This window comes from Pecten maximus, chromosome 3 (genome assembly GCF_902652985.1).
Source record: "Pecten maximus chromosome 3, xPecMax1.1, whole genome shotgun sequence".
NCBI lineage: Eukaryota > Metazoa > Mollusca > Bivalvia > Pectinida > Pectinidae > Pecten > Pecten maximus.
This window is the reverse complement of record NC_047017.1, coordinates 53,020,332-53,044,931: the sequence shown is the minus strand read 5'-3', so window position 1 is coordinate 53,044,931 and position 24,600 is coordinate 53,020,332. Positions and strand designations below refer to the sequence as shown.

The 24,600-nt window shown below is 38.3% G+C and overlaps 1 protein-coding gene across 5 annotated transcripts in view; it reads left to right on the top strand.

Moving 5' to 3' along the window:
* LOC117324551 (kinesin-like protein KIF26B) overlaps window positions 1-24,600 on the top strand; it is a 385,773-nt gene that overhangs the window by 228,328 nt on the left and 132,845 nt on the right. The window contains exon 1 of one of the 5 annotated variants that reach the window (XM_033880467.1): window positions 190-710. The exons of 3 other annotated variants lie outside the window; for them this stretch is intronic. The gene's annotated coding sequence lies outside the window, so the exon portion shown is untranslated. Of the gene's footprint in view, window positions 1-189; window positions 711-16,316; window positions 16,463-24,600 lie in introns of those variants that run through there. One more of the 5 variants, XM_033880468.1, reaches the window with a different exon arrangement.

Here is a 24,600-nt window from a genome sequence, read left to right as displayed (position 1 = left end):
ACATTAGAAACACACTGCTATGGTGTCCTGGCTACTTAGGAGTAAATTTGTTGGAAAATTAGCCATGGTCGACTGATTTTGACTACAGGAGAAGCTGGATTGGTTTACCCAAGCCATGTTATCAGAGGGGGTGATTATCTAGTGTCTAATGATCCCCGTAGTCCCGCTCAGACAGTGTGTAGAATGGTGTTGCCTTGCTGAAAGACACCAGTGTCCTGGATCCACTAAGACCAAAGATATGTGGCCAGAACTCGTCACTTTATTCACCTTGTAAACACTGGAAACAGTAAAAAGGGAGTTTTTTGTTGGAAGTTGAACCACCCAGGTTGGTAGAGGTGACATCGGAATCCTGGTGATGTTTGATCAGTGAATGGTGTGATTTCTTTATTGTGTTACTGCAGTAATAGGATTGTATCGGCTACTATGTACAGAAGGCATTCTTAATGGTGTGGATCATTGGAGGTATCTGGACAACACCAGAGAAACGTGGATATTTATTGTAAGTGGTTCATGAAAAATAGGAATTACATAAATAATGTGTGTATGGTTATTTGGAGATGGGATACAAATCAAATGGAGTGAAAACTTAAAACTCGGAGGTCAGCACTTTTTTCTGTCAATCCTTTAAAAATGTGTTTATGTAGAGAATTCATAAACATGGGAGTTTTTCTAACGGACACTCAAGTTTGACCTCTTTGACCTACACAAAGGTTAGTGTTTCTGTAAATATTTTTTCATATTAAGGCATGAAACAGTTCATTAGTGTTTTATTTTTTATTTTCAGATTGACCTGACTTCCTGTAATAATTATTTCTGTATGATTAATAGTACCTTCGTTAGTCATTGGTGAATTGTTATAAAAACACATAAATGTGAACATTGATGATAAAAAATAACTATTCCATGTTTTTAATGATTAAAATATATACGTCATCGGAAGCGTTGACAGACTATCAAGTACTAAATCAGCTGTCAAACTTCAGCTTCTAGACTCGTTTGTAGATCTAGGTAATTAAAGAGGTGTGAAAACACATAAAAACATAATAATTTGTCTCGTTATACAGTCGAACCTGATATCGGATCTAGTCTCCTATTCTTCGACTTCTGCATTACTCATAGTTCGATGGTAGATTATCGTAAGGTGTGAACATTTTGAACATGAAAAATTAATTTGATGTTCGTAAGTTGGAAATGATTCTCTAAGGCTTTATGAGTATGACCTAAATATCAGTCACAGGATATTTTTACGATACGTTTTTCCAGGGATATGTTTCTGTGACATGTAAGTGACGTGTTAACAGTGACAGAAATGGAACCCCAGTGTATACCACAATAGTGTAATGTAATCGCTGCGGTAGGCACAAATAACCATTACAGAGGTTTGAAATCAAAAACAATTTTTCGAAATATGTGATTCATGAATTTCCATATTCATTATGAAATGCTCAGTTTGGCTATAGAACAACAGATTAAATGATTAATTTGATGGCGTTTACGATGTGTCTCCGCAGAGTGGCTGGTCTCGAGGCTAGCCATAGGGATGGAATAGGACAGCTCACAACAGGAACAAATTAAAATGGATTACGCTTCTTAATTAAGTTATAGTTAGAGATATTCAATTATGTGATGATAGAGACCTAGTTATAACTTTGTGCCTTTGTATATTAATCTGATGTTCAAACCTAGTTCCATCTGTTCCACTTGAAATTCTTAATCTGCTTGTATTTCAACCTATTGTAAGCTTAAAACTGATTTAGAAGTTTTGTACATTCTCTTTTAAATCTTGAAATAGATGATGGTGTTTTCTCCCCAAATCTAGGCTTATTTTATGAAAAGATTCAAATTGATTTTATATAAATCTGTTCCAACAAGTCTAAATTGATTAAACAGCAGTGTAGTATACAATAGATAAAAATCTCCTGAAATCATTGATTGGTTTATATGGAGAGACAATTCCACAAAAGAATAATTTATCATCGTTTAGTTGCTTCAAGGTAAAGATGTTTTCATAAAATGTTTAAAATAAAGGGAGACAATTTGATTTAAAAGCTTGATAGTTATGATAATGGAAACATAAAAATGTGTAAATGTTTTGTCAATCTTTGTAAAAATACATTTAACGGTCACTGAACCTCTTAAGCTACAACAATAGCCGATTCTCTATCTCCCGACTGTCACAACAAAATAGTGAGGGTAGTATCCCTAAGGTAAACAAACATATCTGAGTGAAGGGACGTCAGTTACATACTGATAGGAAATATATTGGAAATGAATTCCACTCTGACATGAGTTAGGCAATTAAAAGATCACTTTTATCTGTGAGGTGTCACACAGTTAGGTAATTATAGCATCTGTTGTCTTAAAGTTAGGCAATAGAAGGAGAAATGTTATCAGAGAAGAGGTGTGCTATCGGGGAATATTGTCTCGGAGATTGTGTGAGGTACTACTCTACATTTAGGATATAGATAACACACTGCTAAAATTATTTTTAAATTACACAAAATGACACTTATTAATTTGTTTCTCCTCTGTTATTCTTGGTGATAATGGGTTCAGCTTTAAGCAGCTGTTAAGTAGGAAAGCTTGTTCAGAGATCATCAAGGATGTATTCACCAGTTCATGATGGCAAGCCATTAACAACTGTACCATGATTTGACCTTTTATTATTAAAACAGGTTAAACACTCTAATGTTTTTTCCTGGGACCTGTATCCAAACCAAGGACTATAATGGCAGACGAAATCTGTTAATCTGAAGTCCTGAGAAAGGACAGGAAAGAAATGCAGGTGGTCATATTGGACAGGTATGTTAGTTTATAGGTGGTTTTACAGGACAGGTGAATTGTTTAGGCAGGTTTGTCTTATATGAACCTGTGAAAAGAAATTGTCATAAATAGATCTCGATCTACAGGTACAGGTCCATATGTATGGTCTTATTATAGAGGTGGCCATACAAGACAAGCTTTTATTTGGTCTTACAAGACAGGTTGTCATTTGGTCTTACAAGACAAGCTTTTATTTGGTCTTACAAGACAGGTTTTTATTTGGTCTTACAAGACAAGCTTTTATTTGGTCTTACAAGACAGGTTTTCATTTGGTCTTACAAGACAGGTTTTCATTTGGTCTTACAAGACAGGTTTTCATTTGGTCTTACAAGACAGGGTTTTCATTTGGTCTTACAAGACAGGTTTTCATTTGGTCTTACAAGACAGGTTTTCATTTGGTCTTACAAGACATGTTTTCATTTGGTCTTACAAGACAGGTTTTCATTTGGTCTTACAAGACAAGCTTTTATTTGGTCTTACAAGACAAGCTTTTATTTGGTCTTACAAGACAAGCTTTTATTTGGTCTTACAAGACAGGTTTTCATTTGGTCTTACAAGACGGGTTTTCATTTGGTCTTACAAGACAGGTTTTCATTTGGTCTTACAAGACAGGTTTTCATTTGGTCTTACAAGACGGGTTTTCATTTGGTCTTACAAGACAGGTTTTCATTTGGTCTTACAAGACAGGTTTTCATTTGGTCTTACAAGACATGTTTTCATTTGGTCTTACAAGACAGGTTTTTATTTGGTCTTACAAGACAGGTTTTTATTTGGTCTTACAAGATAGGTTTTTATTTGGTCTTACAAGACAGGTTTTTATTTGGTCTTACAAGACAGGTTTTTAGTGGTGAGATATGACAGGTTTTTGTGGTCTCTGTAGAGATTATTATATCTACCAGGGGAGGTGTGAAATCCCCTATCTGTTTATATACAGAGAACTCTGCTAGATAATCTCTAGTGTTACTAACACTATCAGAGAGAGATGGGACTAGGGCTGTGGTAGTATAGTACCTACCATTGAAATGGATCTTATATCTGCAGGCATATACAGGGGTGTTGACACTATCAAGTCTATTTGCTTTTGGTGTTGAGGTATGTCCCTGATTAAATCCCCTCCCCTCCCCAGGCTCTCCATTATATTATCCCTCTTCCATCCCCTCCCCTCCCCAATCCCCCCATTATATTATCCCTCTTCCATCCCCTCCCCTCCCCAATCCCCCCATTATATTATCCCTCTTCCATCCCCTCCCCTCCCCAATCCTCCCATTATATTATCCCTCTTCCATCCCCTCCCCTCACCAATCCCCCCATTATATTATCCCTCTCCATCCCCTCCCCTCCCCAATCCCCCCATTATATTATCCCTCTTCCATCCCCTCCCTCCCCGACCCTCCCATTATATTATCCCTCTTCCATCCCCTCCCCTCCCCAACCCTCCCATTATATTATCCCTCTTCCATCCCCTCCCCTCCCCAACCCTCCCATTATAATATCCCTCTCCATCCCCTCCCCTCCCCAACCCTCCCATTATATTATCCCTCTTCCATCCCCTCCCCTCCCCAATCCCCCCATTATATTATCCCTCTTCCATCCCCTCCCCTCCCCAATCCCCCCATTATATTATCCCTCTTCCATCCCCTCCCCTCCCCAACCCCCCATTATATTATCCCTCTCCATCCCCTCCCCTCCCCAATCCCCCCCATTATATTATCCCTCTTCCATCCCCTCCCCTCCCCAATCCCCCCCATTATATTATCCCTCTTCCATCCCCTCCCCTCCCCAATCCTCCCATTATATTATCCTTCTTCCATCCCCTCCCCTCCCCAATCCCCCCATTATATTATCCCTCTTCCATCCCCTCCCCTCCCCATCCCCCCATTATATTATCCCTCTTCCATCCCCTCCCCTCCCCAATCCTCCCATTATATTATCCCTCTTCCATCCCCTCCCCTCCCCAATCCTCCCATTATATTATCCCTCTTCCATCCCCTCCCCTCCCCAACCCTCCCATTATATTATCCCTCTCCATCCCCTCCCCTCCCCAATCCCCCCATTATATTATCCCTCTCCATCCCCTCCTTTTCCCCTTCCTTTCATTCTCCATCCCCTCAGGCCAGTGCTTTGACAAACTAGGAATATCTTTCAATATAACACTAGTGCTGATTTGACCTGATCTCTTGGCCATAAATACATGCAGTCTCATTTGTCCCCTTATCTCTCTGAGGAGTTGAGAAGCTTCCCTGGAGCAAACACATCACACACTCACATCACAAAGTCTCCAGTCACTGCCGTGGCTCTCTGTTCTGGAAGTGATTTTCAGAGATTACTGAGAAAAAGATGCCAGACATTTCCACATGCTGTGCATTACTTGGACTTCCATTGTGTGTGTAATAGTCAGAGGTTATACCAAATGTCTATGTAACAAGCAGAGGTGTTCAGAATGTGTACAGTAATCAGTCAAGGCGATCAGATTAGTACCCTGTATCTCTTGGCTGCTGTGATGGCAGCTTGTTTGATATATCAGTGTAACTTGGTCAGCACTGCTGTTTTCCCAATTATAAGGGGGTGGGGGATTATGGGGGCGGTGACTTTCCAACACAGGTGCATACTTCTTTCATTTGTTTTCTTACCTCACTCACTTGGAGAGTTCTATAGATGGGAGATAACCAGATATAAACAGATTTTAAAAGTACAGATGCTGAAGTCATTATATAGTTACCATGGAGGTACACATTCTGTAATTCTCTGACCATGGTTGTTAAGAATGGCTGGATTACAACTCCTCCAAACTTTTCTGACCATAATAAAGTCATGCTATACATCCAAGTTGATTGTGTTTTCTGTGTATTGATATGGATATGTTTGGCTGTTGGTTAAAACAACACTTTATTGAACTCATTCTATATTGTCAGTAAGAAGGATTCTATTTACAGTAATATGAATTTACTTGGTGATTTCATGAATCTTAACTATTTTAAGTTGATGAAGTTTTGTTTGATAAAAAGGAGAGGATAATAAGAATTCCTTGAATTCTGTTTTTTCCCCAAACATAACTGTATGCTAAAGCACTAATCCTAAAATAACAGTAAATTTGAGTCAAGTTTGACTTCAGTTTGATATTCCTGCTGGCATGAAATAATAGACATTTCCAGACAAGGTTGAGTGTTACCTTGAGGAGATGACCACTGGACCAAAGAGGAGATGACCACTGGACCGAAGATGAGCTGCCCACTGGAACTGACCATGGTCATGAAACCTTGTCTTTCTATAAGATGATAAACTTGTCCAACAGAAGCCTTATATCCTTCAAACACCTCAGCTTTCCCCAACCCTCTCTTTTTCCTCATCCATTCATTCCCAGGATTTCCTTTTTTCTCAAGGGAGAGTTTACAGTAGAAATTGATTGTTTCTGAGTTTACTAGGCAATAGATCTGTTACAATCTTTTCCGGTGGTGATTCAGCCGGCCTGGCCAATCGCCTGTCACAGGACGGACCTTAACGCAAATTCTGATCCTTCACTGAGAAAACATTGCAGCAGAAAGCATAAACTTGATCACTTGGCAGAGCTTGCTGTAATAAAAAGAATTACCAATAAAATCAAGTTGTTTTTATTTACGACCAGATTTATGAAAGGCCGCAGTATAAGGAAATTACGGCCTGATTTATGTGCCAAATTCATCACCAATGAATAAGCAGCGTCCTTCATAAAATTCAATCACACGGTGGAAAGATTCATATTAAGAGCAAGCTATCCTCGACTTGTACAGGGAAAAGTAATTACAACATTCGTACAAGTGCTGGAGATATATTGAATTTTTCACAAAATTTATGTACATCCAAAGAAATTTGCAATCGGAATGATATATATGCATTTGGTCTTTCATATTTTAATTAGGTTGCATGTCATACATATCATAAAAGGAAATTTTATTGCAAATCTCTCACATTGCAATTTCTCGGTATGTGTAGAATGTGTATTCATGGATGCAAAAGATTTGTCATCTTGAAAAATACATTAGATTGGATATTTGGAATATTGTCTATTTCAGTGAGAGTTGTCATTGATTTCCTCCATCTGTAATCAGACTATTTGAGATTGAAACCTAACAAGCATCTGCATTTTATTGGAAATGTATATCTATGACAGAGGAAATGTCCATGTGACCTAGTTTTGAGATAATGCCCGTGACCTAGTTTTGAGGAATACCATTAGAGATTACGATATAGAATTAGTCTATACCTGAGTCTTCATTTCAAACTGTCTGCATCTATATATAGAAATACCATTTCTTAAAGCCAAAATAATTGATAAGGATGATTAAAAAGAATTAGATATTTTTGAGATTTGGGACAGTTGAAACTGTCTGAGGATACCATCTCCTTTGCAATCAAAATTATCTCAGTTTAAGTTCAAAGCAGAATGCTTGTGAAAATCGGCCTCTGGGGGTAATTACTTTTGACATTGATCTCTACATCAACAGGTATTATCATACAAAATGTGGTGTCATAATTTGGAAACATTGAAAGCTGTTTTTGTTGGTGTCTTCATATTGTTAAATACTTCCCTTGGGAGTTTTGACAGGTAGCCATGCAATGTTGACTACGTCTCTATGAAGATGTACGAATCCCTTGGGAGTTTTGACAGGTAGCCATGCAATGTTGACTACGTCTCTCTAAAGAGTTAGTGTGGTTAGAAGGTAGACCGTAACTGTTAATCAATGTTCTTTCGCTAAGAGGTGGACACTTTAGACAGTTTTAGTGATATCTCATTGTTCGTAAGTATGAGATGCTCTGGAATTACAGCTCAGGTATAACAGATTCATTAAAATGTTTTAATCTAATGATGCATTCGAGAAAAACATAGCTAACAGCTGAGAAAAAAAAAGACATTTAAAGAGGTCATACTTTCAATTTCATAATTGGTTAGTAAAGGACCACATAGCACATTAACCGGTGACCTTGACACTGACCAGTACAACTGGTCAGATAGTTATCATGACCAAACTCACACAAAAAAGTTTCTTCTTTGGCCATGAAATAGGACTCGGGTAGAGATTTAGTTGATGACTTTTGTCAGAGCACTTAACATGTGCCTGTCAACCTGGCATTTGTCTTGTCAGATGGTCCCTTTCAACTGGACATGCTATACAACCAATGGTCAGGGATGTCTTCCTTTTCACATGTCCAGTCAACTAAACTGGACAAGCCAATGGGATTGGACAGCCCTTTCACTTGGATAGACACAACAACAATCATATTACAAAGAAATAGGGGTCACTTTTCCTATTCTACATTGTTCAAGCAGATAGGGTCTACCCTTTTACATGGTCAAGCATTTACAAACAACTGGTCAACAGAAAAGGGGTTCTAGTTCCCTTGAACATTGGTCAACAAAATTCTAGTTGTAGTCAGTCTTTTATTTGTGAGAGCCTGTCACCACTTAGAACTGGGTGGTCAAGGCAGACAGACTATCTGTTAACCCCAGGAGTCTATTCAGGCCCAAATTGGCCACAGTTAGGACAAGAATACAGGTGATTGGTCAAAATTAGTCTCTCCAGGTGCAAATCATTCTTTTTCAAGCAGAACCCTATGAAATTTAAGCAGACAGTTTATTACTAAATTCAGCGTTTTGACATTATGACATTCAAATTGGAACTTTGACTTAAATTTCATACCCTAGGGTAAAACTGATGAGTGTGAGGGAACTATCAGTACAGTGTTTCACTGTAGTAATCAGTATACACCCTGATTCGTAACACACGTATATTTACAAGAGATCTACAAACTGCCTGGTTTGTGTTTTCTTAAGCATATTGACAACCCCATTCCTACCTCCAATGATGTCCCGTTGGTTTCTGGACTTCAGTGGGCCATTTTAGGACAAGTTACTCAAGAATCTTTTTGTCAAGTAAGAATTTATCTGACTGTGTTCAGTGAGTGGTTTTATGAAGTTGATCATGTCAATGTCATTTTGTCCACCAGGACTTTATATAACTCTCATCAATGTCATTTTGTTCTCAGTCTAACTGGTCAGTATCATTTTCTCCATGAGTTTATATGACCTTGATAACATCTGTGTATCCTTATCTACCTTGTCTTTGTATCTCTAGGTCACTATAGTAAATCTAGGGTTTGGCTGTGTGCCTGACAAACGGTGAACTCTGGCCTGACAGTCTGTGACTTGAATATGTAAGGGGAGGTAATTACACCGATTGGATATGTAAACTCTCATTACTACATGTATATATTGATACCTGCCGGAATCTGGCTCTGGGTCTCAGCCAAAATATCACTGAGGTATCCACGCAATTAATTGGATAAATTCCTGCATGTAAACACACACTTGGAAGGTTAAAGATGGAATGTACCATACTGTTACTCAGAGCTTTTCCCAGTGAAATACTCATAAACAAGGGGACTTAATTAGGGTACCAGGTCACCCTAACCTACAGGTTGTGGGATAGACTTGTTCAATGTAATTCAACAGTCATGCTGGGGTGTCTAGGGTTGTCACTCTAAGGCAATGGCAGGAAATTGTGACATCAAAAAATGAAACAAATGTCTGGCAGTATGAGAGATCACTTGTCCTGTCAAGATAATGATGATCGGCCTAAGAGATCACCTGTCCTGTCAAGATAATGATGATCGGCCTAGAGATCACCTGTCCTGTCCAGATAATGATGATCGGCCTAAGAGATCACCTGTCCTGTCAAGATAATGATGATCGGCCTAAGAGATCACCTGTCCTGTCAAGATAATGATGATTGGCCTAAGAGATCACCTGTCCTGTCAAGATAATGATGATTGGCCTAAGAGATCACCTGTCCTGTCAAGATAATGATGATTGACCTAAGAGATCATCTGTCCTGTCCAGATAATGATGATCGGCCTAAAAGATCACCTGTCCTGTCAAGATAATGATGATCGGCCTAAGAAATCACCTGTCCTGTCAAGATAATGATGGTTGGCCTAAGAGATCACCTGTCCTGTCAAGATAATGATGATCGGCCTAGAGATCACCTGTCCTGTCAAGATAATGATGATTGGCCTAAGAGATCACCTGTCCTGTCCAGATAATGATGATCGGCCTAAGAGATCACCTGTCCTGTCCAGATAATGATGATCGGCCTAAGAGATCACCTGTCCTGTCAAGATAATGATGATCGGCCTAAGAAATCACCTGTCCTGTCAAGATAATGATGATTGACCTAGAGATCACCTGTCCTGTCCAGATAATGATGATCGGCCTAAGAGATCACCTGTCCTGTCAAGATAATGATGGTTGGCCTAAGAGATCACCTGTCCTGTCAATATAATGATGACTGGCCTAAGAGATCACCTGTCCTGTCAAGATAATGATGACTGGCCTTAGAGATCACCTGTCCTGTCAAGATAATGATGACTGGCCTAAGAGATCACCTGTCCTGTCAAGATAATGATGATTGGCCTAAGAGATCACCTGTCCTGTCAAGATAATGATGGTTGGCCTAAGAGATCACCTGTCCTGTCAAGATAATGATGACTGGCCTAAGAGATCACCTGTCTTTAGGGACCTTTTGTTCTTGTGCAGCCACCTGTCTATTAAGGCAGGCCCAGAAAAACTACCTCTCTAGTGAGACCACCTGTCTGGAGGTAAATGTCCAGAATAACTATCTGTCCAGTGAGACCACCTGCCTGGAGATAAATGTCCAGAATAATTACCTGTCGAGTGAGACCACCTGCCTGAAGATAAATGTCCAGAATAACTACCTGTCCAGTGAGACCACCTGTCTGGAGGTAAATATCCAGAATAACTACCTGTCCAGTGAGACCACCTGCCTGAAGATAAATGTCCAGAATAACTACCTGTCCAGTGAGACCACCTGTCTGGAGGTAAATGTCCAGAATAACTACCTGTCCAGTGAGACCACCTGTCTGGAGATAAATGTCCGGAATAACTACCTGTCCAGTGAGACCACCTGCCTGAAGATAAATGTCCAGTATAACTACCTGTCCAGTGAGACCACCTGCCTGGAGAGACCATATGTTAAGAGATATACCATTGCAGAATTCACCAGGACCATGGATGTTTGATCTTTTTTAAGAGAGATGGTCAAGCTTGATGGTCAGTCTCAAAAGAAACTTCTCTCACTCTCAATTACCATCTCTCTTAGAATTCTTTCTCTCTGCTAAAGAGAAACTCCGCCAATCAATCAGAATTTCTCGCCACCCTTACCGAAAATGTCAAGTAGGTTTTAACTCATTCCCTCATCTCTATGTGTAGAATTCAGGATGAGCTGATAGATAACAAGGTAATAATTGGCTTTCTATCTGGGATTTCGTCTGGCCAACACAAGTGATTTCTGCTCTAACATGGAACAGACATGATATGACTACAAATTGGTCTTGTAAGGACAAAAATAAGCATTTGAATTATAGTTTTTGGTTGAAAGCATCACATACAAATTGATGGAGAGGATGTTGGAGTAGGTTCTATATAGGTTATAAGAACACCAATGTGGACAGTTATTTACATGTATAACATGCAGAGTTTCAGATTTCCATTGGCTGGCTTCTCCATTTGTCTTGTTGGCTCTTCATTTATTCTTGTATTGTCAGGCAAAAACTGATAAAATTGTAGGACTTATCTGGTCAGTAAAAACTGATACAGATGAGGACTTATCTGGTCAGCTGGGGACCAGGTCAGCATGTTCTTGTACAGGTCATTTCTACATTATCTATTTTTAGATGTAGGCTATGTACATTTATCTTTATACATATGTAGGTCGTCTTTTACACTTAATTTATTGATTGTGTTTTTAATATTGGTCTTATTTTATCAAGAGTTGATATACAAAATCAAGGTATTCTAGCTTAATTGCATATCCTTTTAATTTTGATTGCTGGGTTTATCACCCCATGAACCGCCAGGGTCATTTTGAGGCATTGTCGCATTGTAGTAGCTGGTGGCTACCTCACTGAATACCTTAAGGGATTCCTGTTGTAAGCTTTCTAGAGTAACTGGGGTAAAGACCCAACAATGACAGCAGAAGATGGCCCCAGATTTCAGCTACCAGAGAAACAAAAACTACCCAGAGTAACGGAATCACAGTTCCTTTAGATCTACACCTGTTGTAGTAGTCCGATTTCCTACTGACTCACCCATTGTGACCCTTTTTTTCCTTTGTATTACTCTTACTTCAGTAGTCTCATGGTGCATTTAAAGGGATCATCTCCGAATCACAGACAAAGAGTGATGTCTTAAGCATGTTTTCCACCTTCAAGAGAAATCTCATCCAATCAACACAGAAACACATGCTCCAATCTCAGGCATCCTCTTTTATAGTGTATTTACATAGGAATTTTATTTGTAAGTTTGTCACTGAAAGGGGCCATATTTATTGTCGTTTCAGCTTGGTGGTTACATAGAGGCCTATACTAACTTGTTACAACCGTTATATATTTATACAATTCCAGTATCAGGATCATTGATCTTTGGTGACATGTGACAATTGAAGAAACATCGATAAGAAGTAATATGAGGTGACTAGAGATTTGTTGAGTAAATATTGATATAGTAATAGTGAGACAATGGCGGTGGATGTAACATAATTTACACTCAAAGCTGTATTTACATTCTATTCACATCGAGCGAATATCCTCAGACTCCGAGGAAACAGAACGACTAGTTAGCAACTTTTAAGGGAGAATAAATCAACATTTTCTCATTAGACTGAAAATCAATGCTGGCAAGAAAATTACCTTTAATCCTGAAATTGATTGTGTAATGTCCAACACCTACAACAGATGCTACTGCTGTGGCTGGGAGTTCAGGTCAACGATTTCTCGTTAGTTACCTGAATGATCAGCTCACCTGTCTGCCTAAATAAGGTGCATACTAATTTTAATTTGCACTGGTTTCTGTTATAATTGAGAATTATCTGGGATCTTTTTGGGAAAGCCTAAGATGGAAAGCCCCAGACTTTTTTTTTCTCTTGACAGAGAGTTAACAAGAGTTGTGGGGTTTCACAGCCAGCAGTCTCTACCCTTCTACACGCAGACAGCCCGGAGCATCGTCCCTGCTAATTAACAATGCGGTAATTCACCGCTTTTTGCATAGGCTTAGAAACAGCTTCACATAAAAAACTGCTCTAGCAGAACTGCTCACTACATGTATGCATGTAAATTTCCCTATCCTGTAAATCGTCTGAGGCGATTATTTATGCTATTGCTTCAAGGTCATCATACAAGGTCATGGTAACAAATTACGCTTAGAATCTTTTGTGAAGAATTGATTACACCAAATATTTGTTATAGTTCTTCTTTTAATTGTGTCTAAGAGAAAAGTTTATTGTTGTATTATTTTATTATCAATGAAATTTAATGAAAAATATTTGGGTTTTTTTCCCCTGGAAACGATACAGTGTTGTTGGCTGTAAACCTCTGTGGATACTCTCCATAAGATCTATAAGTCTTAAATTTGTAATATATACGTGGTTAGTTTTGAGAGTAAAATAGAGGTGTATCCACTCTGTAGGCTGTGGGTGATCTCTATGTCAGAAATAGAAAAGGAAATAAAAAAGATAGCACCTTGATATCACCAGAGAGCACCTTGATATCACCAGAGAGCACCTTGATATCACCAGAGAGCACCTTGATATCACCAGAGAGTACCTTGATATCACCAGAGAGCAACTTGATATCACCAGAGAGCACCTTGATTTCACCAGAGAGCACCTTGATATCACCAGAGAGCACCTTGATATCACCAGAGAGCACCTTGATATCACCAGAGAGTACCTTGATATCACCAGAGAGCACCTTGATATCACCAGAGAGCAACTTGATATCACCAGAGAGCACCTTGATATTACCAGAGAGCACCTTGATATCACCAGAGAGCACCTTGATATCACCAGAGAGCACCTTGATATCACCAGAGAGCACCTTGATATCACCAGAGAGCAAAGCTGTAAACAATGGCTTTATTGTTTATTGTGTAGCATGGCTGTTCTAACTCAGGGAGTCACTCGCAGTAACTCAGGGAGTCACTCGCAGTAACTCAGGGAGTCACTCGCAGGCACAAGCGGTGCTGAACTACCTGCAAAATTATTCAGTGGAAAATTAATTAATTCTTACAGTGGTTGTTTTAATTTGTCTTCATCAGTTTTCTTCTAATAAATTCTAAAATAAATCTGATGTATTTGGCGGCCTGGGAATACCTAGCGGCCCTAGGACAGAATTTGGCAAATATAAAAAAAAATCTTCAATTTGATGCCAAATAAGCTGATGTCCCCAGAGGGAAAGGTTGAATCAGAGATGACGTACAACAATAGCAGGCATTGACAATGGCAGCCGTTATTGTCACTTAATGAATCGCGGCCGTAATCCCGTTAAATTTTCTGTATAATGAGAATGCAACCGCACTAGGCTCAGGTCGTCTCATAGAAACATAGAAACTATGGTCATAGGCGGACACAATCAGATATTTGATAGCTCAGGGATGAAGTTCTAATGGACGATGAATCTTACGCCTCAGAAGTTTAAAGAAGAGCAGTAATGAATGACAATTTTCACAGTTTTATATGAACAGTTAATGTCATACATATAGTAAGCTGCATCTCATTTCTCGAGACTTCCACGGGCCAACCTAATCATAAAAAAATGGTGACCTTGTGTCATGGAATAAGAAACGAAATTAGCTTTTGGGAATAGTTTGACAGCAAAGCCATTTGATAGATTTGGCCATTGTGGATTGATTTAATGATAATCCTGGTGAATCCAACTTCCCAGTTAAACAGGCAATCCTCAAATACAGTCATTTTAACAGTATTGCCAATTAAATGGACCAGGAGGGGGAAAATAAAAACTCTTTTGTCTCTGGCTCTTTCTACCAAATGATAATGAATGGAACATTGATGTGATCTGTTTGTCATCGGGGAATATGCACAGGATTGAAGACACATCAGTGAGTTTATCTGTATACCGTATGGGAAAATGTAACATAATATTGCAGTGATTTTGTACAACATTAGGTATGTATAAATGTACCTGATTGAATTTAGAGAAATCATGTTCATGAAAATAGGTTTTTATAATGCAAAAGTTGCTTTAAAAGAGTGGATCTTTGGAGAGAATTGCATGCATTTTTATTGTAGATTTTTTCAGGGTTGGTTAAAAGTCTAGCTCGAAAATTGATTTCAAAAATGATTGTTTTGTTATTATTTAGTATAAGTCCTCAGGTGTGACTATAAAGCTGTCTGGAGGATTACAGGTGGGTCGTTATAAGAATGATGGGTCACCTGCTATAACCAGATCAGGTGTGTCCTACAGCAAAACAATTTACCACCATAATGTCACGTCCCGGACACGGCACCATTTCTGATCGGCTAATATTGCCTAACACTGCAAGGGATTTAATTCGGTGTTTATGGATTATTTGCTGTTTGATGTCATTTTAAAACGATTTTAAAGCATGTTTATGTCCTAACTGCATTTTACTTCCAATTTTGATAACCTTAATTGTCTCGCCTGAGACACATTTCATTGCCTGTACTTCTGCTCGCGGTTCATGTTTTTAGTTTGACATTTGTGGTAGACAATTGCTCATCATCTCTTTAAACCACTGTTTTTAGTTGAAGTACAATCAAAATGAAATTACATGGTTTAGAAATCACAAAATTATAGCAATTTCCAGAAGATTTGACAAGCAGTAACACAAACTATTAATGACATGGGTATTGATATTAGACAAATCTAATCCATCAGCTTGTCCTGTCCCCTCTTCTAAATGTTTATCTTTTTTGTATTTATAAATCTGTTGAGAGAAGTTAAGTAATCATCATCTCAATGATGGGGCTTATTGAGTAACGTAAATATAACAGAAGATAAGACCATGGTAGTCTCCGTGGTCGTCTCCGTGGTCGTCCTCCGTGGTCGTCCTCGTGGCAGTCTCCGATTGTATAGTGTTGTTTATTCTGTAATAATGACATCTCAAGCCAGCTAGTTAGAATAGAAAACCCTTAATTAAGTTAGCTAACACTGGGAAGCAGGTGAGAAGCGTCTCTCTCATACAGTGACCATTGGTCAATGTTACCTCTCGGAAGGCTGACCCATTGTGTCCCTAACTGTGCCCTAACGCCCCCTAAGGGACAGACAGACAATATGTTTGCGCCTGTTGTACACACCTTGTAGCGCCCTCCCAGGACCATTGTCCGATCTTACAGAATATCCCTCCTACTGGTTTTGAGCTATTGTGGTCAGTTTTTGGTCATTCAGCAACTTGTTTGTCTACACTGGTCAGTTTAAAGTGGTAGTCACCTGTTCATAGCCTTATTTTACTGTTTTGTCGCCCGAGGAATGAGTTTATTTAACAGCACCTAGTATGAATAGGTGAAAAGATAGTCATTTAAATGGCATAAAATTTTGATTGGCACCCGGAAATTTATCACATGTCAATTCTGTTATGTTGGAGACTGTAATCATTGATTTAATTCGGACTTGATTCAAGATATCTACGTGTGATAGCGTTGTCCAGATATTACTGGACTTAGCATTCTCCTGGGAAAATATAGAAGGACTCATTGTATGTCTTGAGTTGACAAATATTCTCCTATCGAGGACTTGCTCTGCAAAGAATTATTTGAAACGTTTTAATGAGGTAAAGTTATTCTTTATTTTAGTTTTTGAAATACTGAAATAATATCAACTTATATATGAATTGAAAGAGTTATAGCTTGAATTATGAATTTCTTTGAGGCAATTACCTTGAATCTTCATGTAGAAGTGTTTTGCTTTTTCAGTTTATTGTGTGTTTTTCATTTTGACTAGAATTGGTGACAGCACATTATTTTGGCCTGAAAATAATCTCTGTCGATGGGCCCTTAGGAATCTACCATAACAAATGTGCCATCTCAAGGTTGAAGTAGGTCTTTTTCACTCAAGCTTACTAAACAATTATGAGGCGTGTTGTGTTATGTGTTCTATAACATAAGTCTTCATGATCATGTGTTTATGGTCGTCATTTATCATTACTGTTGTTGGAACTGTCTTACACAAATTGGCATGAAATTGTTTTATTGCCATAATGATAAAGCAACTGCATCAACAAAAGCTGATATCTTAATTATGAAGCGAAGTGTGAGGATCTCGCCTGGTGATAAGCATCACACAGCACTTTGAACTTCTAATACACCTGTTCACACCTAAATTGTTGTTTGATATGGGGATGACAGGTGTATTCTGTTGTCAGATTTCATATGAAATATCCCTTGTCTTTGTTGTGTTACATGTGAAATGTACATTACCTTTGTCAGGTTACGTATAGAATGTGTATTGCCATTGTCAGATATTACTCTTCAGATCTGAGTTTGTGTTGTTTACATGTATACATACAAACTAGACAGACACAGATCTTTTACCCATACAAAACATTGACCCTATGACCTTTCCTACGTTCAGGTTCTGATGCTATTTTCGGAAGGTAGATATGACAATGGAATGGTTTCCCCCTTTGATCTAGAATGCTGATACTTGACATTCTTTTTGTCTATTTTTATTACTTTCATTATTTCCTTGATCACGATTCTGTTCCATGTAACTAGTTTGTACTGTAATGCGATAGGGTTGACATATTTATGTTTGCAAGTTGTATGAAAAAATATCTTAATTTATTGTTTTAAAACAAAAATGGAATAATCAATTCTCGTGAATTTCTATTAAACAAAATCCAAATAAAAAGCAGGTGTTTTGAAGTCTACAGGGACTTTGAAAAAACAACTCTTTGAACTTTTTTATAGAAAATAATATTTGTAGCAAATATGTGTAATGAATGATTAATACAAGTTCACCTATTATAATCACAAGTTAAGTAAATATATTTTGTATATGGTACTATTTATTTAGCTATGTGGAATAGAATGTCAGGTTATTGGGTGTATTATAGTACAAGACATGATAATTAAGAGTGATCCGGTACAGACGGGTGACCTTGACAAGGTTTCCAGACATTCTTATATATATCTATGATTGTTCATTGTAAAAGATAAATCTGGGAGTTAGTGCATATCGAGGATATAAGTACATAATTACTTATCTGTATCATGTTACGTAGGGTGAAAATGTTGGTACATGACGTCAGGCAGTGTGATATAGATATGTCGATTCTGTCCACGTATATATATTGGTTCACCTAGTCAACAACCTTGACATAAATCTTGGCCGATTTCAGGATCAAAATTGAATTATCTTGAAAAGAATTCCATTATAATGAGTTGTAATGAGGGGATAAATTGTTATCTAGAAGTCATAGCGTGTATCATGATAAATTAATATATTAAAAAAACTTTGATCGCCCTAATATGATATAAAGATACTTCATTAGACTATAGAACTAATCGAAAGTATTAATCATGGATGTTATCATTGGAGATATTCAAATTAATGTATTTAGGTCTGGAAACAGATGCAACATATCCAATTAAATTCAAAGGTGAAGACATTTTATGCTTCTAAGTTTGCCTTGAGCATGATGTAATGGTTAGGCGAGGGTATTGGGAGATAAGGGAAGTATCGGTTTGCCTATCGGGTCTTGTTTACTATGGTAACACAGATTTGGTCATTTTTGATTATAAATCCAGAAGTATGCTTTGCTCTTTATGGAAATTTGATGCTGAATGAGTTAAAAGAGTGTTTTTAGAATATTGCATTTTTCTGAAACAGAAGTATTTTTATCACATCACAAGTGGATCCATGTAATACCCTGTGAAACACTTGTGTAGTAACACAACTGTGATGTCGTAACTAAGTTCTGTTGACATCAATATTTGTTTTCTTAGAGATTGATAGGACAGTTTTAGGACAGTTTTAACTATTCTCACTAGTTTTAGTTCTGTGATAAACAGAATCATACACTCCTGGCCATCTCATTTGGAAATTTATTTAAAGAGTTCATTGATTTTATATGTCATGAGCCAACCACTAGGTAGAGTGGGTAGACATACACAGGTTGTAACATAGACAGCCGCGGCAACGCTGACTACAGCCGGCGACGCTGACTACAGCCAACAATGCTGACTACAGCCGGCGACGCTGACTACAGCCCGCAATTCTGACTACAGCCGACAATGCTGACTACAGCCGGCGACACTGACTACAGCCGCTGACTACACCTACCGACGCAGACTACAGCCGGCGACACTGACTACAGCCAGCGACACTGACTACAGCCGGCGACACTGACTACACCTACCGACGCTGACTACAGCCGGGGACACTGACTACACCCGGTGACACTGACTACAGTCGGCGACACTGACTACAGCCGGGGACACTGACTACAGCCGGCGACACTGACTACAGCCGGCGACACTGACTACAGCCAGCAACGCTGATTACACCCGGCGACACTGACTACAGCCGGTGACGCTGACTACACCTACGGACACAGACTACAGCCGGCGACACTGACTACACCTGGCGACACTGACTACACCTGGCGACGCTGATTACACCCGGCGACACTGACTACAGCCGGCGACACTGACTACAGCTGGCTACGCTGACTACAGCTGGCGACGCTGATTACACCCGGCGACACTGACTACAGCCGGCAAGAGGAAACTTGATTAGCAATGGGCTGAGTCATGTAGGTGGTAAATCTCTAACTAACTAGCTGTAACCACAGACAGGTTTTGCTTCACCTGGGTTTTGAATGGAGTAAAATCCTTCAGTCAAAATTCCTATGGCCTGAATTCTTTTGCCGTTTCTATTGAATGGAATGTGTACCTTCGAATGACATTATCAACGAATGCTTTCATCATCATCTGTTCGTTGTTTTTGGTGTTGTTGACATATTGGGTTAATGATATTGAAACTGGAAAAGTGTCCAAACGATAAATGAATGGATTCAAAACTTCAACAATATGGTGTGAAATGTAAGTAAATTACTAGACAATATAAGTAATAGATACTATTTGAACAATATTTTGGCCATTTCACAGATCTCTTTAGGTCGTATACCACCAACAAACATACTATTGTTGTTTCTAAAAATGGGAGAGTTCGCAGCTGATGGTACAGAAATTGAGCCACCTAAGCATTCGGATCAAAGCTGTTAAAAGTAAACAAAATTCCTTTCCATTGTCACCTACAAACTTAGGCCTAGCAGTTTTGTTTTTGAAGAAACATATTTAATCCTAATTTCTGAGGAATTAATTGTTTTTCTATACCAAGTACATGTTAGTTTTGTGGTTATGTAAAAGTCAGCACACACCAACGTAACAGGTGCTCAAATATAATTCTCTTTGAAATCACTATCGCTGTGAAAACTGATCTACCTATATCTTGATTGAAAGTGAAGTTGCTACTGTGTTGGACAGCCGTTGTACAAATGTTTACTACTCCAGCCACTGTGAGGGCCATTGTTCTCTGTATGTGGGATAGCACAGTGATCAAACTACAAGTACATGTCAAATTCCTCTCCACATTTCTAATGGTTTCTCCGTCCTCATTTTCTCACACTTTTTACCCCGTATTTAAAAATTAAATAAACTTACTTTTTCAAAGCAAAAATTTCAATTTGATAGTAGTTGTTTTGCTTATTGCACAATTGTGAAATTCTCCAAGTTAAGAAAAACAGTTGTGTTTTTCCTGTGGGATTTATAATCTAAAGATGAATTCAAAACTTTTGGAATACAATGTTCCAATTTTTGTTAGTTTTTCTTAAGTGTATAACATTGGTCATTGTTACTTGGTTTTCAGTGTTAAAAGTATTGATGATGTCAGCTTTATGAGTTGGTAACTGGCATGAACTTTTTCAATAACTTTCTCAAAATTTACAAAAATAATAAAGCATTTTCATATCAATTAATTAAGTGATAAGTTAGGTTCCTTCACAGTTTAATCAAAGTATATGAATTCAGACTTGATGACTATAACCTGCTGCGTAAAGATAACTAATTTGTTATAAAGCTTACAATGCTTAATTTAAAATTTCTTCTCTGAAGTTTGAATTTATGTATGTTTCTAATTGGATAAAATTAATTATCTGTTGAATGTTTTTCCATAGAAATTAAATAATTCATGACAAGAATATTTTTGTTGAGAACGACCGAATGAATGTGTTCTAGTGGCTGAGATCTTCCAAAGTGTCGAGTCAATTGAATCACTGTCCTCTATATTACATCAACTTCTATCAAAGAAACAACATATTAAATTAGGAAAACTGGGGGGGAAGAAAGGTCATTGTATACAATTCTCCAAAGGAACAGGCATGTATTGATTTATGATAGAAGCTTTAGTATAAATTCAGAATTGTCATTAATGAAAAATCAATAAAAACAAGGTTTGAATTTGTGCAAAAGAAATTTATAGGTAATAAATGAACTTATTGCTTTGAAATTGAACAAGATTTTATGGTATATTTATAAACCTAAATGTATGTATATCATAGTCTATCCTGACTGCCTTTGATGTCGGAAATGTAACCTTTGATTTGGATGTGATGACTTTCTTCTGACATAATTTTAAATTGCCTGTAAGTTAATAGTAGTAGGTAAATTATCACTTTTGAAATTATCTTTATCATTATCTTCTGCACAGATAATCAAATTTGAATTGACATTTCTCCTAGTGAACAGATTTCTTTGGTGTTTTATTAACTCGTGTTTATGTCATTAAAATTAAGTTTGGAGAAAAAGTGATTGAGATGCAAGTGATCATGAATGAGAAAAATTGGAGCATAAAGAACGTTATTATAAAATTTTGGAATTTTTATGTAAAACCAATTAATGCCTGATGGGTGTTTATGTAGGAAATAGTAATTCAATTACATGTCAAAGTTGGCGTGGGCTCTCTACAACATCATGTTCCCAGCTCTGCTCACAGTTCTATAGGAAGACAACCCCTTTTGTGATATTTTCAATAGATAATTAACTTTTCCGTTAAATTCTTATTGACAGTTTTTTTTGTAAGTGTAGAAATGTTTTTGATAAATGAGTTATTCTAACCAGAGTTTAGAATTACAAGGACAACAATACATGTACAAACTGTGACAGAATTATTTAAATCGATCCAAGCGTGTAGAATTTGATCACGCAATGTCAATGAGAGTGGATCAGTAATGTACGTCTGCTCTACAGGCTAACGTTAGGATGATATCAAAGGATTTATATGTTTAGATGTTTTAACAAGATTTATCATTCGAACTCTGAATGGGACAGTATATTGCTGTCTTTGGTTAGTCATACTATTGGCCAATTCCTGCTTGTCTAGACACAAAGTACTTTTAGTGTTACAGTACACTCCAGAGTATCATTATCATGGAGAATTATAGGAAACACCTGTCTTATTTGAGAAAATAAACCTGGCCATGAAGAGGTCAAGTATATGCAAAACCTATTCTCCTTTAATTACTCAAATGAAGTGAGACCACTGTCTAATAGGTGTTAATTAGGAGATGCTCTTTAACACAAATGCTATCAGATCAGGGTCAATTTGAGGTTTCTTTGTTGAACAGTATAACCCCAAGATAAAAACATGAATAGGACCCCACATTGGATTAGATAAGTACTGCAGCCTCTGATTTGATTTTACCATGGCAACCAGTTAGGGCATGCAAGAGGGCAGATGATTAGATAAAAACTTATTGGAAAGTTTCTGAGGTGTTGATAACTAACAACTTTTCTCAATAAACTATCATTTTCTTATCTTAACTGATGAGTCTGCAATATTTTGCCCCCCCCCCCCCCCCCCCTTTCCTCCGTCCCCAAAGATGATGATACGGTTGTATTCTGTATCTAATTGACTAATCCATGTATTTGGTATTGGCTGTAACTGGCTGTGGCATTGGCTGTAACTCTTAAGTATTGGCTGTAACTCTTAGGCATTGGCTGTAACTCTTAGACATTGACTGTAACTCTGAGTCATTGGCTGTAACTCTGAGTCATTGGCTGTAACTCTGAGTCATTGACTGTAACTCTTAGGCATTGACTGTAACTCTGAGGCATTGACTGTAACTCTGAGGCATTGACTGTAACTCTGAGGCATTGGCTGTAACTCTGAGGCATTGGCTGTAACTCTTAGGCATTGGCTGTAACTCTGAGACATTAACTGTAACTCTGAGACATTAACTGTAACTCTGAGACATTAACTGTAACTCTTAGGCATTGACTGTAACTCTGAGTCATTGGCTGTAACTCTGAGGCATTGGCTGTAACTCCTAGGCACTGGCTGTAACTCTGAGGCATTGACTGTAACTCTTAGGCATTGGCTGTAACTCTGAGGCATTGACTGTAACTCTGAGGCATTGGCTGTAACTCTGAGTCATTGGCTGTAACTCTTAGGCATTGACTGTAACTCTTAGGCATTGACTGTAACTCTGAGTCATTGGCTGTAACTCTGAGGCATTGGCTGTAACTCCTAGGCACTGGCTGTAACTCTTAGGCATTGACTGTAACTCTTAGGCATTGACTGTAACTCTTAGGCACTGGCTGTAACTCTGAGGCATTGGCTGTAACTCTTAGGCATTGACTGTAACTCTTAGGCATTAACTGTAACTCTTAGGCATTGACTGTAACTCTTAGGCATTGACTGTAACTCTTAGGCATTGACTGTAACTCTTAGGCATTGACTGTAACTCTTAGGCATTGACTGTAACTCTTAGGCATTGGCTGTAACTCTGAGTCATTGGCTGTAACTCTTAGGCATTGACTGTAACTCTTAGGCATTAACTGTAACTCTTAGGCATTGACTGTAACTCTTAGGCATTGACTGTAACTCTGAGTCATTGGCTGTAACTCTGAGGCATTGGCTGTAACTCTTAGGCATTGGCTGTAACTCTTAGGCATTGACTGTAACTCTTAGGCATTGGCTGTAACTCTGAGGCATTGACTGTAACTCTTAGGCATTGGCTGTAACTCTTAGGCATTGACTGTAACTCTGAGGCATTGGCTGTAACTCTTAGGCATTGACTGTAACTCTTAGGTACTGGCTGTAACTCTTAGGCATTGACTGTAACTCTTAGACATTGGCTGTAACTCTGAGGCATTGACTGTAACTCTTAGGCACTGGCTGTAACTCTTAGGCATTGACTGTAACTCTGAGGCATTGACTGTAACTCTTAGGCATTGACTGTAACTCTTAAGTATTGGCTGTAACTCTTAGGCATTGGCTGTAACTCTGAGGCATTGACTGTAACTCTGAGGCATTGGCTGTAACTCTGAGGCATTGACTGTAACTCTTAGGCACTGGCTGTAACTCTTAGGCATTGACTGTAACTCTGAGGCATTGGCTGTAACTCTTAGGCATTGACTGTAACTCTGAGGCATTGGCGGTAACTCTGAGGAATTGACTGTAACTCTTAGGCATTGACTGTAACTCTGAGGCATTGGCTGTAACTCTGAGGCATTGGCTGTAACTCTGAGGCATTGACTGTAACTCTTAGGCATTGGCTGTAACTCTGAGGCATTGGCTGAAACTCTGAGGCATTGACTGTAACTCTGAGGCATTGACTGTAACTCTGAGGCATTGACTGTAACTCTGAGACATTGGCTGTAACTCTTAAGCATTGGCTGTAACTCTTAGACATTGGCTGTAACTGGCTGAGGCTTTGGCTGTAACTGGCTGATGTATTAACTATGATAGGCTGTGGTATTGGCTATAAACTGGCTGAGGCATTAGTCAACATCTCCCAGCTGAATTATTTTCAGATTCCAAAACTGAAGTTTGTTTCCACTTATCACTGAGCATGGTTCATTAACAGTAAAATCTGATGATTCTGTATAAAACCTTGTCACCAAA